We start from the raw sequence: 13262 nt of genomic DNA, 5'->3' as shown, positions 1-13262 counted from the left end.
TTTACTAATAAACCTTGTACATAGTCAACTCTTCATCTTGTGTGGGCATTCACTCATTTTTGGGTATCTTCTTTTACAAATTGGATTTATCTCCTCTCCACACATGGATTGATCCTATTGGTCCATAGGAACCTTAATTGGACCATAATCCAAAAATTTCTGAAAATCTAGACCCTTAGGCTAAGGTCCTTTATACTTATTTCCAATTAATTCCAATTGCACATTGGAAAGTTCTTTTTGAATTTTTGTTTTAGGGTAGGCCCAAAATCCCATAAAATCTATCACAATATGTACTCAATGTATGTATTTACTCAAGATGGTGATATAATCAAAGCTGGCAACTTTTTTGGCCCTCTAATATGTGTGCGTGCTGTAGAATGTTTAAGTCACTTTTGTGGCTTTCTTATTATTTTTAGAAAAGAACTAGTTTGAAAAATTCACTTTTTGGGTAAAATGCAATAGCCATATGATGCAATATATTAGGGGGACTCATTTGTGTAATTCTTCTTGAATTTCAGTGTGGCTACCTATTTCTACTAATGATAACCTAAAAGAGACCCTGAGCCACTTTTATGGATACATCCATAAAAGTGTCTCAATCACAAGACTATTATTACTAATGCGAAAAAAGATTAGCTAATCCTAGAGGTGGTAGTGCATTTGCCAAATTTGGTGTTGTGGTACCATAGCCCCACCCAATACCTCCATTTGGTTCTCCATGTAGTATCTTTAATTTTTATGGACCAGTCGTTTATTCTTCTCATGTTCACCAAACTTTGTAGAAAGGTGTTAGTAGAATATATACACCTGGTTATCACGCTGCTGCAGAGAAGTGTGATAAATTTTTATAGCAGAGAAGCGTGATAACCAGGTGTATGTATTCTACTAACACCTTTCTACAAAGTTTGGTGAACATGAGAAGGATAAACGACTGGTCCATAAAAATTAAAGATACTACATGGAGAACCAAATGGAGGTATTGGGTGGGGCTATGGTACTACAACACCAAATTTGGCAAATGCAGTACCACCGCTAGGATTAGATAATCTTTTTTCGCATTAGTAATAGTCTTGTGATTGAGACACTTTTGTGGACGTATCCATAAAAGTGGCTCAGGGTCTCTTTTAGGTTATCATTAGTAGAAATAGGTAGCCACACTGAAATTCAGGAAGAATTACACAAATGAGTCCCCCTAATATATTGCATCATATGGCTATTGCATTTTACCCAAAAATTGAATTTTTCAAACTAGTTCTTTTCTAAAAATAATAAGAAATTTTTATACACCAGGCACATTCTCCAACCACACTATTTGTGGGAGCTATGCCAAATGAAACCCATCTACAAGAGAAGTGCATAGGACTACATATAACTTTTTTCAATAAAAATCATTGCACCATGCTGAGGTGAGAATCGACGATGACTAGAACAAGGCAAACATTCGATTACAACTTTAAATCACATAGGAGAGTGCCATAATCTTTTTGAGAGAAATTGTGTCAACTTTAATAGATTCTAAATAGTTTCTGAGTTGAGATCATCGAAAATAAGAATGGGTTAATTCTTTTACTAGGATTCTAAATTAGATTGGCTATATGGCTACGTGGCAATTGGCTTGTGTCAACATTCCAAATTTGGATGATTTGAATATGGGGTGATTTGGCTGTTTGACGATCTGAAAATGAGAGATCCTGACTGGAGATAATCCAAAAGTGACCAAACAATCCAAGGATGAGGATCGATCAGAAGTTGGAGTGATCTAATATTTTTAGGATCAACAAATTAAATGGTAAACTTTGGGATGAGTGATCTGACATTGGATGTTGATCTAAACAGATGCAACTAGAAGTTAGGATCAACAAAATTAAGGTCTTGCCGATCAAGATTCGAGATTTGGATCAGCGATTGAGAATGAGGATTTAAAGATTAACAACTTGGATCTAAGCATTGGGGTGATCCAAATTTGGGATCACTTAATAGATTCGGTGTGGCGGTGATCCAAAACTTGGCAGTTATATTTTTTTCATTCTTCTTCGACGCTTGGGGTTTCTTGAGATTTGGTTGGGTGTTAGTGCAAGGGTCACAACAAAATCAAGGTGCCTAATGCACATGCTTGTGTAATATAGGCACATCTAGGGATACAATTGAATGCATCAAACCTGCAGTGCAAAAACCTTCATCACTTGGGGTTTATGGGTTGTTAACAACAAGGTTTTTACTTAAAAATTTGTTCATAATGGAAGAGAGGATTTTATCATGGAATTCTCATGTGGTAGGTTGTACACTAGGCCAAATAAAGAAAGGTTTCCCCTTCCGCCCTCTCACTAGCACCCCCCATCCTAGAATGTACCTGTTAGAGGCTCTTGGAGCTGAGGTTTTACTTAATTTAGTATGCGATTAGTGTGCATGAGTGGGACTTGCTTGTTTACTCTGTTAACCTTGACTTGGATTTGATCATTATGCCTATCGCATCTTGCATATGCGACTCAACTTGAAAGTTATGCTTGTCTCTCCAGCACAAGCGACTCGACTATAAAAGATCTTTTGATGAGTATCATATTATGTTGTACTTAGGATTTACACTTGGAAACATTTTGTCCTTTCACAACCCTATTCTTGATTCTTATTCCCTTATCAAGTTTTAGTAGCCTCCGACAACTTTTGACATTTCTGTCAGTAGCCCCTTGGGATTTCCTTTGTTGTTTCTTTTTCCTGTGTTGCTAATGAGTAAGCAACAACTTCATTTGTCCTATAATTCTATATGTGGGTGACATCATCCTCTTTATAAACAAGGTTTTTGCCTAGCTAAGGATTAAAGACTTTAAGGTCTTGGGGTCATTCTCTCTGTGGAAATCTTTTCCTTGTTAACTAACACATTTGTCAGCTCAGAGGAATTTTCTTCATGCTAGAGGTTAAGGGGAGTCCTTGAATTTGTCTTTGGAGTTCCCCCTCCTCCTTATTCAACAGCTCCTCCACCTTTTTCTTGTCTTCTTACGTACCCGTTTTTACTTCATCTCGGCAAGTTTGTGTATTAGCTTTGAGCCGCCACTTGCGACTGAGCTTTTGCCATCTCCATCGCCCGCCTGTAGCAGAACTCCCACAGCTCCCGTAGCCTGTCGTCAGCAACTCCCGCACCTAGCGCCTGCAATAGCCCGTCTTCAGTGCCAACGTACCCTGCAACTCCAACACCCTAAAGCTCCCCGTCTGCTCGCCACCTTCATTTAGCCAATGTCAATGTCTGCAGGTTGTTTACTGAGGTATTCAAAAAATTTTAAAGAGAAAAAAGAAACCAAATTTGTTGCAGACGTTCTGGTGTAGGTTCAGAGAATTTTGAGGGTTTGGAAAAATTCCCCTTTGCATGGAAAATTGCAAGAAGCACCATATGGTATATGCAGGCTTCTCAATTTGATGCAGAATTGCCAAAAATTGAACATGCTACTTTGGTTGAAATTTGAGGCTTTTTTAAATTCAGGTCAAAATCAGTAAATTAAGCCTCTCCTAGTTGCAGAAATTTGGTGCTTTTGTGAAAATTAGGCAATTGACTGCACATTGAAGCAATTGCAGTACATAAAAATTGGGCCCTTTCAGTTTGGAGCATGTAATCGGGGATTACAAACGGTGATTTGTCACATATGTATACACATTGTGTGTAATTGAAAAATTTGGTGTAGGTTTATACTTGCTTCAGGTTGTAAGCAAAAATTTACACAAGACATTTGATTACCTAGCAGTGCAAATTGGTGCTTGGTTTGCCTGCTGCTACAGGCGTATTTTATCGACATGGCTCAAAATTCTACAAATGTATTTGGTGTGCTCACCTAGGAGGACAAGTTGGATGGATCAAACTACTCCCTCTAGAGTTTTATGATCTGTAATTTGCTGGTAGCCAAAGGACTTTGGGGAATTGTGTGTGGTGATGACACACGCCCACTTACCATACATCCAGCAATGCCTCAAGGGGACATGCTCAAAGAGCTCTTGAGGTAGAACCTGCTCCCACACAAGAGCATAAGAGATGGGACTCCAAGGATGCACAGGCTATGTCCTTGATAGCCCTTTGAGTGAAAAGGTCTGTTATTTACACATTCGATCTTGCAAGACATCGAAGCTTGCATGGGACACATTGGAAGCAATGTATCAGGTACGCAACGAGGTAAGAGTTGCCTACTTGAAGAGGCAATTGGATCTTCTTTCTATGGATGAGGGTGACTCCATGTCAGATCATCTCACCAAAGTGAAAGATTTGCAAGAACAATTGCTCAACATTGATGAGGTCAGACAGCTGGTCACCAACACTCTTCATTCTTTACCACCTTCCTACTTGGGTTTTCACACCTCTCAACCTCTCTATGAGAGGAGGTGGTGATCCCGTCACTTTTCATTAGGAGGCATTTGAGCATAAAAAGGGCCCTATAAGAATCCCTAATTTTAAGAAACTAAGACTAAATTTTTTGAGGTTTAAGGAGACAAAGTCATAATGAAGCCTACTTTTGGCCCTAAAAGTAGAGAATCTCTCTAGTTTTCCCTCTCTAGGATTTTCACTCTAGGATTCTCTTTCTAGCCACTAAAACTCTCGAAACATCATCAATCTCGTCCATATAGGGCCTTAAAAATATTTTTTCTTGCAATTCAAAATAATTGTCTCAAAATAACTTTCAATCACATTTAATGCACTTTCATTGCATTTGTCTCAAAATAACTTTCAATCACATTTAATGCACTTTCATTGCGTTTTTGAAGTTCCCTCTAAATTCCATATCAACAGTCATTTTAAAAGACAATCTCATTTAATATACTTTCATTGCGTTTTTGAAGTTCCCAAAAATTCTAAATCAACGATCATTAAAAGACAAGGAAAACTTATGTTTTTTTATTTTTTCAGTTGCATAAAGCATAAAAAGTTTAATTTAAATTTAAATTTTTTAGATAGGCTAGCAATTTAAAATTTATATTTTATAGCAAACCTACCTAAAAACCATTTTCTTCATTGATTACTATCACATCTCCTCTCTGTCCGCCGACTCAACAACTAAAAGATTCTCTCTCTCTCTCTCTCTCTCTCTCTCTCTCTCTCTCTCTCTCTCTCTCTCTCTCTCTCTCTCTCTCTCTCTCTCTCTCTCCCCCTCCCAAGCCCTTCTCTCATTGCAGTAGGTCTCTCTTTCAAGCTTCTCTTTGGAATCCAAGCTACCTACCATCTTCCATTGTGTCTACTATGGCACTCACAGAAATAATAAACACCTCAAATTCATCACGACCAGGAAGGTAGACTGGGATATTCACATCCTGAATGAATAGCACCTATCAGAAAAGAACATCTAAACGCATAGGAGAAGCAAGAAAGAAGACAGCAGGGTCATTGTAATGTGGATCTTTGGGTTGATGGGTAGTTATATCCTAATGATCCTTCTTTAAATTTCTCTCCACCTTTCATAGACCTATCCTCATTCATTCATTTTGTTGGAGAGGGTAAGAATGGGCTCCTTGGGTATTGCAAACGCTTAAGTATATGTGATGCATGGAAGGTTCAATTTCTAAACTCACAAATTTATAGCTTGCAAGCCACTTTGAGTAGTTTGCAACAAGCTCTCGAAATTACACAGAATAATATTTTACAGCTACAGAGAGAGGGCAAAGAGAAAGAGGACCACATCCTGAAGTTACATGATACAATCTCGCGTATGAAGAGCACACCCATGGGAGCCAGAGAGCGAAAGAGGATAATGAATAACATTCAAACACTTACAATTGGTGGTGGTGCTCTCAAGCAAAGAATTCATGCAGCAAGGTTTGTTTTCTATTCATCTTTTTGGTTATAAGTTATTCTTTTTAGAGTATATCTATTGTTTGATTTTTTTCATTAACTGTTAATTCATTATATAATATTTTGTTATAAGTAATCTTTGTTAGTTCATTACATGACCTTTCTTAAAGATGCGTGTGGTGATAATGGTCCTCAAGATATTGGACATATGTTACGTAGTTGCGTGAGAAAACATGACATTCTTTCCATAGTTCGAGATCCACGCTACAAGAAGGTATGACAGATACTTGCAAATGAGATAATGAAAGATATAACTAACATTTTAGGCATTGAGGAAGTTCAGAATGCATGGGCGATGAAAGGATACCAGGCTCTCCATCAATTACTATAAGATACACTTTGCAAACAAGGCATCACATGAAATATTTTTTCTACCCCAAGAAGATTAAGATTAGCAAAAAGAGGACATGCAATGAAGATGTGCAACATAAGATTGGAGAGTACTACTGTGTCAATGATGTGCTGACCATTAGAGCTTGGGGCAAAAATTGAGGCAACAATGGTAATATTGTGTTTCCTTACAACGAGCTCAACAATATATTTGTTGATCTACAACGTCTTCAAAAAGTTATGATCTTATTCTATGGATTACCTAATAATTGTAAGTAACTTTTATATCTCTTGTAAAGTAGTTGAAAAAGTCTATGAAAAATCAAAGCTTATTTAATTTTGTAAGGTGACAAAGTTAGCTTTGTGTTGAAAATGGATGAGTGTTACATTGTGAAAGGAAAGAGGATAGAGTGAATGAGTATCACACTCATGAATGAGGCTATGGCATATGCAAAAAGTTCAGAGTTATCATCTTTTCTCAGTGAAGACACATTTGAGGGGAATACTGAGATTAACCAAACTCCTGATAGGGAGAGGATTTGCAAGCTAGACTTTCCCTCATATAGTGTCCGATCTGAGAGAGAGATATGGTGGCTTGGGCATTTGAAGTACCAAAAGAGACACATAAATTTCTCGCTTGGATGTTTGATAAGATACCCTGGATTACCACTGTCATATCAAAGCACAGATTCAGGAAGAAAAACTTGAGGTAGAGGGCAAGGGCACTTATACAGTAAATTGGCACTTGGGGGGTGACCTGAAGATAATAAAGTGCTTGCTTGGGTGTCTAGAAGGTGCTAACACCCCAAATCCTTGTCCGTGGTGGTGCATGAGAATGGTGAGGAAAACAAACAAAATTCGAGAAAGAAGAGGATGTTTGAGAATCAAGATATTGAGCACGACCACATGGACGATGATGCTGGCAATTGGGTTGGAGGTGTCTTGTTTGCCAACATGTTAGCTGTGCCAAACAGGCATTTAAGAGACCCAGAATGGAATCCTATAATTCCATTTGAACTGAAGAATGTCCACTTTTGTACACTGCATGCGTGTGTTTGACCGTTTGCTCAAGTGTCACCACATAGATTATGCATTTACCATGCAAGAAGGCAAAGAACGACAAGAAGAATCTCTTCATAAAGTAGAGCAACTACTTAACTCAATTGGGTGCCATGGTGGCAATGTGCAGATTACTGTTAACAAAAAGACCTCTAGCATGAATCATGAGGTTGCACAACAAGTGTCCATGAGTGGAAATAAAGCAAGACGTTTTTTGGAGAAGCCAGAAAATGCAAAGGACTCAACCAAGCCTTGGAACTTGTGGAAGGATTTATGTAAATGTACATTTGACTGCACCAATTCAAGCCTTGTAATTCTACGTGAGAAGGTTTGGTCAGACTTTAATAAGATGGTGAAACTTTTGACCAAAAGCAAGACAACCAGAGAGGAGTGACAAAAATTTCAAGACAAGCTTTATAATTTTACGAAGTCCATGGTTGATACATGGGGTGAAACCAACATTATGCTGCACTACTTGGTAAACACATTTGCTCCTTCCTATTGGATATTAAGAAACGAGTATGAATAACTACTGACTCTCTCTTAATTTTTGTGTAGCACGTTCTTTATGCTCATGGTGCATACTTCATGAATGAGTATGGTTTAATTAGTGACCTGTCAGGGAGGGTCACTACCTCGATATATAGGTCCCCATATACTCATTAGATATAAGGTGTAGAGAGTCATTGGTAGCATGGCTTACCTATTAATATAAAGTGTTGGGAATCATTGATTTGGCAACATTGCTCATATGTCGACCACATGGTTTACCTATTTATTACATGAAAATGTTGAGTGGCATTATATGGTGACAACATGGTTTATCCATGGTGGATGTAATGTGTTATGAGTCATAGCATAATAGTATGGCACACCTATTGGTTATAAAGTATTGAGAGTCCATGGAATAGAGGCAAGGTTCCAATGCGTAGAGTAAAAAGATGTTGCCTCACATGAACTTTCCTTTCTTTAAGGTTTTACATTTAGTAGAAGTAGGTATACTGATAAGTATGCTCTTATTCCTTATGAATGGATTATTGTTTATTATCAAGGTCTTGACCTTGTGTGCATGAAAGTTAAAGGATGTCTCTTTCATCTTTAGAAGTATGTTTTTTTCTCCATACAACAAAAAATTATTAGTACATATGGTAGAAAACGCTTTTCACATATCAAGGTCGGAATGGGATCGGGTGTTCTACAGCCTGGATGGAACGAACACACTCGATTAATGAACAAAAGAGTGCTAACAACAAAAGCACTAAGCAGAGAAAGTGCAAATAAGCCGGTACTTAGCCTTTGATCATTCGATCGCTACCAACCCCACAAGGAGGTCATCATATCATAGGTGGTTATTAAGTAAAAGGTGTAATATGAATGGCTACGCTTTTTCACCTGAATATTCACGGATTATGATACGATAATCTTTGTTCGTAAAAGCGTTAAAAAGTACATTGAATGCTGGAATTTCATACGAATTCCTGATACCAGGATGGCACTATTGAAAGAGCTTTTGCCAGACTAGGCAAAGCAAGTATATATTTGTGATCCTTTGGTATCAACTATTCTAATTGACCTATTGAGGTCTGAAGGACCTTGCTTCTTATTTCCCAGGGAGTTAGTCCAGGTACCTACTTTGTTGTGCTACCATATGTAGAGAAGTGTATATTTTCTTTGGATTTCAAGCTGTTGATGGAATTTAAATTATTAGTTGCCTGTGTTAGGTTTCTTGTATTTTTTGTTAACTTTCTCAATTTCAGAGGGCACTGGTCTGCTTGTTTAATTAATGTGGTGAAATGCCAGATAATTTTTATGAATAGCCTTCTCAGAATGCACAGACAGTCTAAATTGTAAGTCATTATACTTTATAACGTTTCCTTCTTGCTTCCTAATTGTTGATTGTAAGTCATTCTTACTTTATATCGTTGACTGTAGGGCATGTAAGAGGGCGGTTGCATTCATTGAAACTCTATGTCCTGAATTGAAAAAGGATATAGAGTGGAAATTTCTCAACCAACGCATTCCTATGCAAAAGGATTCGCACTCTTGTGGTGGCTGGCACATAGTCACAACTATCTGGAAGTTCCTCCTTTCCAAGTACACTAATTTTGATAGCCGTGTAAGTTTCTTGTGTCATTGTAATATAATTTCTCTATGTTAATTTCATGAGATCCCGCATTATTCTAATTGACTTTTATGTTGTTTTGCAGTCTGTTCGCTCAGACGAGTTCTGGTTGTGGAGTGTGCGGGAAAAGGCAATAAGCATTATCCTCAACAATGCAATTACGCCTGATGACCCTGACTCGCCACTTCCACCAGTTTTGCTGGCACTAGTGCATCAAAGAAGAGAAAAAAGATGCTATTTTGTTTTCCTATTAAGCATTTTAGCTTTAAACAAGGAGTCCCTGAGAAGGGAAGCAAGGGCAAGGCAAAAAGGAAGCTTCCATTTGCAGGCAAGGGCAAGGTGCCAACAACAAAGGAGACAGAGCCGAAGGCTGAGTCAAAGGAGGAGGCCAAGGCTAAGGCTACAGAGCCCGAAACCGCTTAGAGGCATTTTGTATATATCGAGAGCCAAAGATTATGTATTGTTATTGAGCTCGGCTCATTTTTGTATAAACATTCTGTATTTTTATTGAGCCCTACTCATTTTTGTATTTTATGAGTACTGTGCTTTGCCATAATAAAATAGATTGTTGAGAATTTTTATTCTCATAACTTATCTTTGGTTAAAACTGAATTTTAAAGATGTTTGCTTCAAAATCGTTATGAGTACTTTGTAGACACATGTCCATGTAGAAATTTTTCATCACATTAGTCATTGCTAAGATACAACAATTCAGTACAAGTCTTACAATGGCTTCTATTGGGCCTAAGTCCCTCGATATATAAGACCTATCTAATTTTGCACACGACAGATTTTTCCTCAGTCTCCTTCTGTGGGTTGTTCATATCTGAAGAATTCTTTAATGCACCTCTTTGGCTTCATCTATCAGTTTGTCTACATCTTCAAGGTCTTTCTTGAAGCTTTCAGATATCTGGATAGGTTGATCATATGTATCCCCAACAGAGGAATAGGAGTCATCATCCAAAAAGAAACAGCTGAAATAGCTGGCCTAGCAACCTTGCTAGGAACAGTCCTCTCATTAGAAGAATTTTCATCAATGGGCGGCTTTTGTATAGAGCTTATAAGTTGTAAGATATTATGTTCTCAATTCCCTTACTGGTCTTTATATACTGTTTTGGATGGACTCCAAAACCATCGACATAAAAAACCATGTGCTGTAAATCTGTGTGCCACTAAACCATTTTGGAATAAGAACCCTAGTACCTACACTGAGCTGACCGTTATTGTGCACATACAAGATAGCTTTAGAGTAAATTTGTTGAGCTATATTATAACTTTAATATAAAAATCTAAATTCATAGCTGTTACAAGACAAAAATTCATTGCTCAGTACACTTTTTTGAGGGCAAGGACTTTACAAAATTAACATACTTGGAAGTAGCTTCAAAATTCACAAAATTAAAAATCCCCATTAACTGAGCGATATACCATCAAAATACCCATTAACTGAGTGATATACCATCAAAATCCCAATCGAGATCTACCAAGGTCTTTGGCTCTAGTCGTTTTTGAATCTTCTTATTGTTCACCTTGAATTGTGCTCTGCTGATATCCTCACCTCCCACAATATTGAGGTGCTCTCTAATATTTAGGAGGCTCCAATGTCTACTTGCAACTAAAACTTCCACTGCACCACTAGGCAACCGAATGCATATGTCAAGAGGCAAAACAACTTGTTCATCTACCTACATTGGGACTCAACAACTATTCTTTTTCATCCACCGCTTGTAATAGAAGCATATGTGTAGTGTGGAACGAGCTTTGAGATACCAAAATGAGACACTACATTCTACTATATTGCACTTGAATGTGTCATCCTTATGTATCCCTTCTACAGTGTCTCCAAGCAAGTCTACCATGTCATCACCTAATACCTTCTTGCACACAAACATGGTAGGTGTTTGTGAGAAACAAAATTTATTGAACATCTTGGCAAAAAGATGTATTGGGCATACCCAACAACTAAGACCCACAGATTGAGAGGGCTTTGCAAACTTCAAAAACCCTTGTATATCACAAAGCGTCTTTGATTTCATGACCATTACAGTCCAAGCATCTAGAATTGGCTATTCTACAGAAGATAGGGGTGGAGATGTGATTATGTAACACGCGGAAGCTCTGGGCGTCTTCTTTCAGCCCTAAACACTCCTGGAAACATGCTGATGCAAAACGCAAATATGGAGAGAGAGTAGAGAGAGAGAGAGATATGCTAGAAATTCAATATATTCATATAGTACAAAAGGGTACTCTATTACAGCCCTAGGCTATCTTCATAAAAAAGGTGATTAACACCAAAATTCTGGTCCCTACTTAGATCCTAAGGATCCAAACCCTAAAGGACTGAATGATTCAAGCTATGAGCGCTCTTTGGCTTTTATTTATAGTGTTCTGGGACACTTGGTATACTGGCCGACTGCTGGTCGGCTAGTCATTTATGCCTTAAATACCCCTTTAGTGCTGCCCGACTGGATTTCTCCTTGATCATGATGCGCCTGCTGCCACCTTGTCCTCTGGTTCAGTCGACCAGTTCTGTGAGCAGTGGCGGACAGTCTATCTTTGCTTCTAACGCACTGTCAAGACACCCTCTTCATGCCCTCCTCTTCATGCCCTCTAGGCCTTGCTCTGAGTCCACACTTGTCCTCTTCTGTATCTTGTGCTCAAATCCTAACTCTATCTGGTTCATACTCTTTATCTGGCTGCCTCTTTTGGACCAGCACCTGAGAATGTCCATGGCATTTATCATGCACATGACATCCCCCTCTACTAAACTTGATGACGGGATTCCAACCTGCTCTTGGATGACTGTCATCATCCCAAATCTTTTCCCGAAGTCCCTCTGTCATCCATCCATCCTTGGCAACCCTTTTCTCTGAAAGCTAGGCCCGGTCTCCAAACCACTCTGTCTCACAGACTAAGATCTATGCATCTATTTCCATCTAGTCCACAATCCATTCCTGCCCTGACTCTAAACACTGTCTTGGTCTTCATTCCTGAGAAATGAGTTTGGCACTCTCACATCACCCTTGGAGGGTAAACCTCCCTTGGGACCGTTGCCTGAGAACCTATTTGGCTCACATGACTGCCATCCCCTTTGGCTTTGTGGAACACCACCAAAAACCTCCTGGGAGCTCTTCTCGATTCTGTACTCCTTGCCTAGGCTTTGTATCTGTGTACTTTCCTGTACCTTGGACCTGTACACCATCATATGGGACTGATTCAGTGTTTAGCTTTGCTGAGCCTGATGCCTTGATACCAATGTAACACGCAGAAGCTCTGGGGGTCTTCTTTCAACCCTAAACACTCCTGGAAACATGCTGATGCAAAATGCAAATATGGAGAGAGAGTAGAGAGAGAGAGAGATATGTTGGCTGCAAAAGAGCATCAAACACCAATGTACTGTGCCTTATACACCGCAGCAGAATGGTGTAGCTGAGAGGAAAAATAGATATCTTATGGAGATGGCAAGATGCATGGTGAAAGCAAAAAAGTTTCCTCATAATTTTTTGATGGAAGCTATAATGTGTGCAACTCACATGTTGAACAGGTGTCCAACAAAATCTTTGAAAACCATAACACCATTTGAGGCTTGGTATAGTCCAAAGCCAAAAGTGGATTATATGCGTACATTTGGGTGCTATAATGGAAGCTATAATGTGTGCAACTCACATGTTGAACAGGTGTCCAACAAAATCTTTGAAAACCATAACACCATTTGAGGCTTGGTATAGTCCAAAGCCAAAAGTGGATTATATGCGTACATTTGGGTGTTTGGCATATGCACATGTGCCAGAACAACTCCGAACAAAGCTAGATGATAAAGCAATGAAATGCATTTTTGATGGCTACAACAATGAGAGCAAAGGATACCGTCTTTATACTCCAACAACACGCCGGATTTTTGTCAGTAGAGATGTGGTATTTGCTGAAAAT

This window comes from Cibotium barometz, chromosome 53 (genome assembly GCF_041138505.1).
Source record: "Cibotium barometz isolate CiBa-2024 chromosome 53, ASM4113850v1, whole genome shotgun sequence".
Classification (NCBI taxonomy): Eukaryota; Viridiplantae; Streptophyta; class Polypodiopsida; order Cyatheales; family Cibotiaceae; genus Cibotium; species Cibotium barometz.
This window is presented reverse-complemented; position numbering follows the sequence as displayed.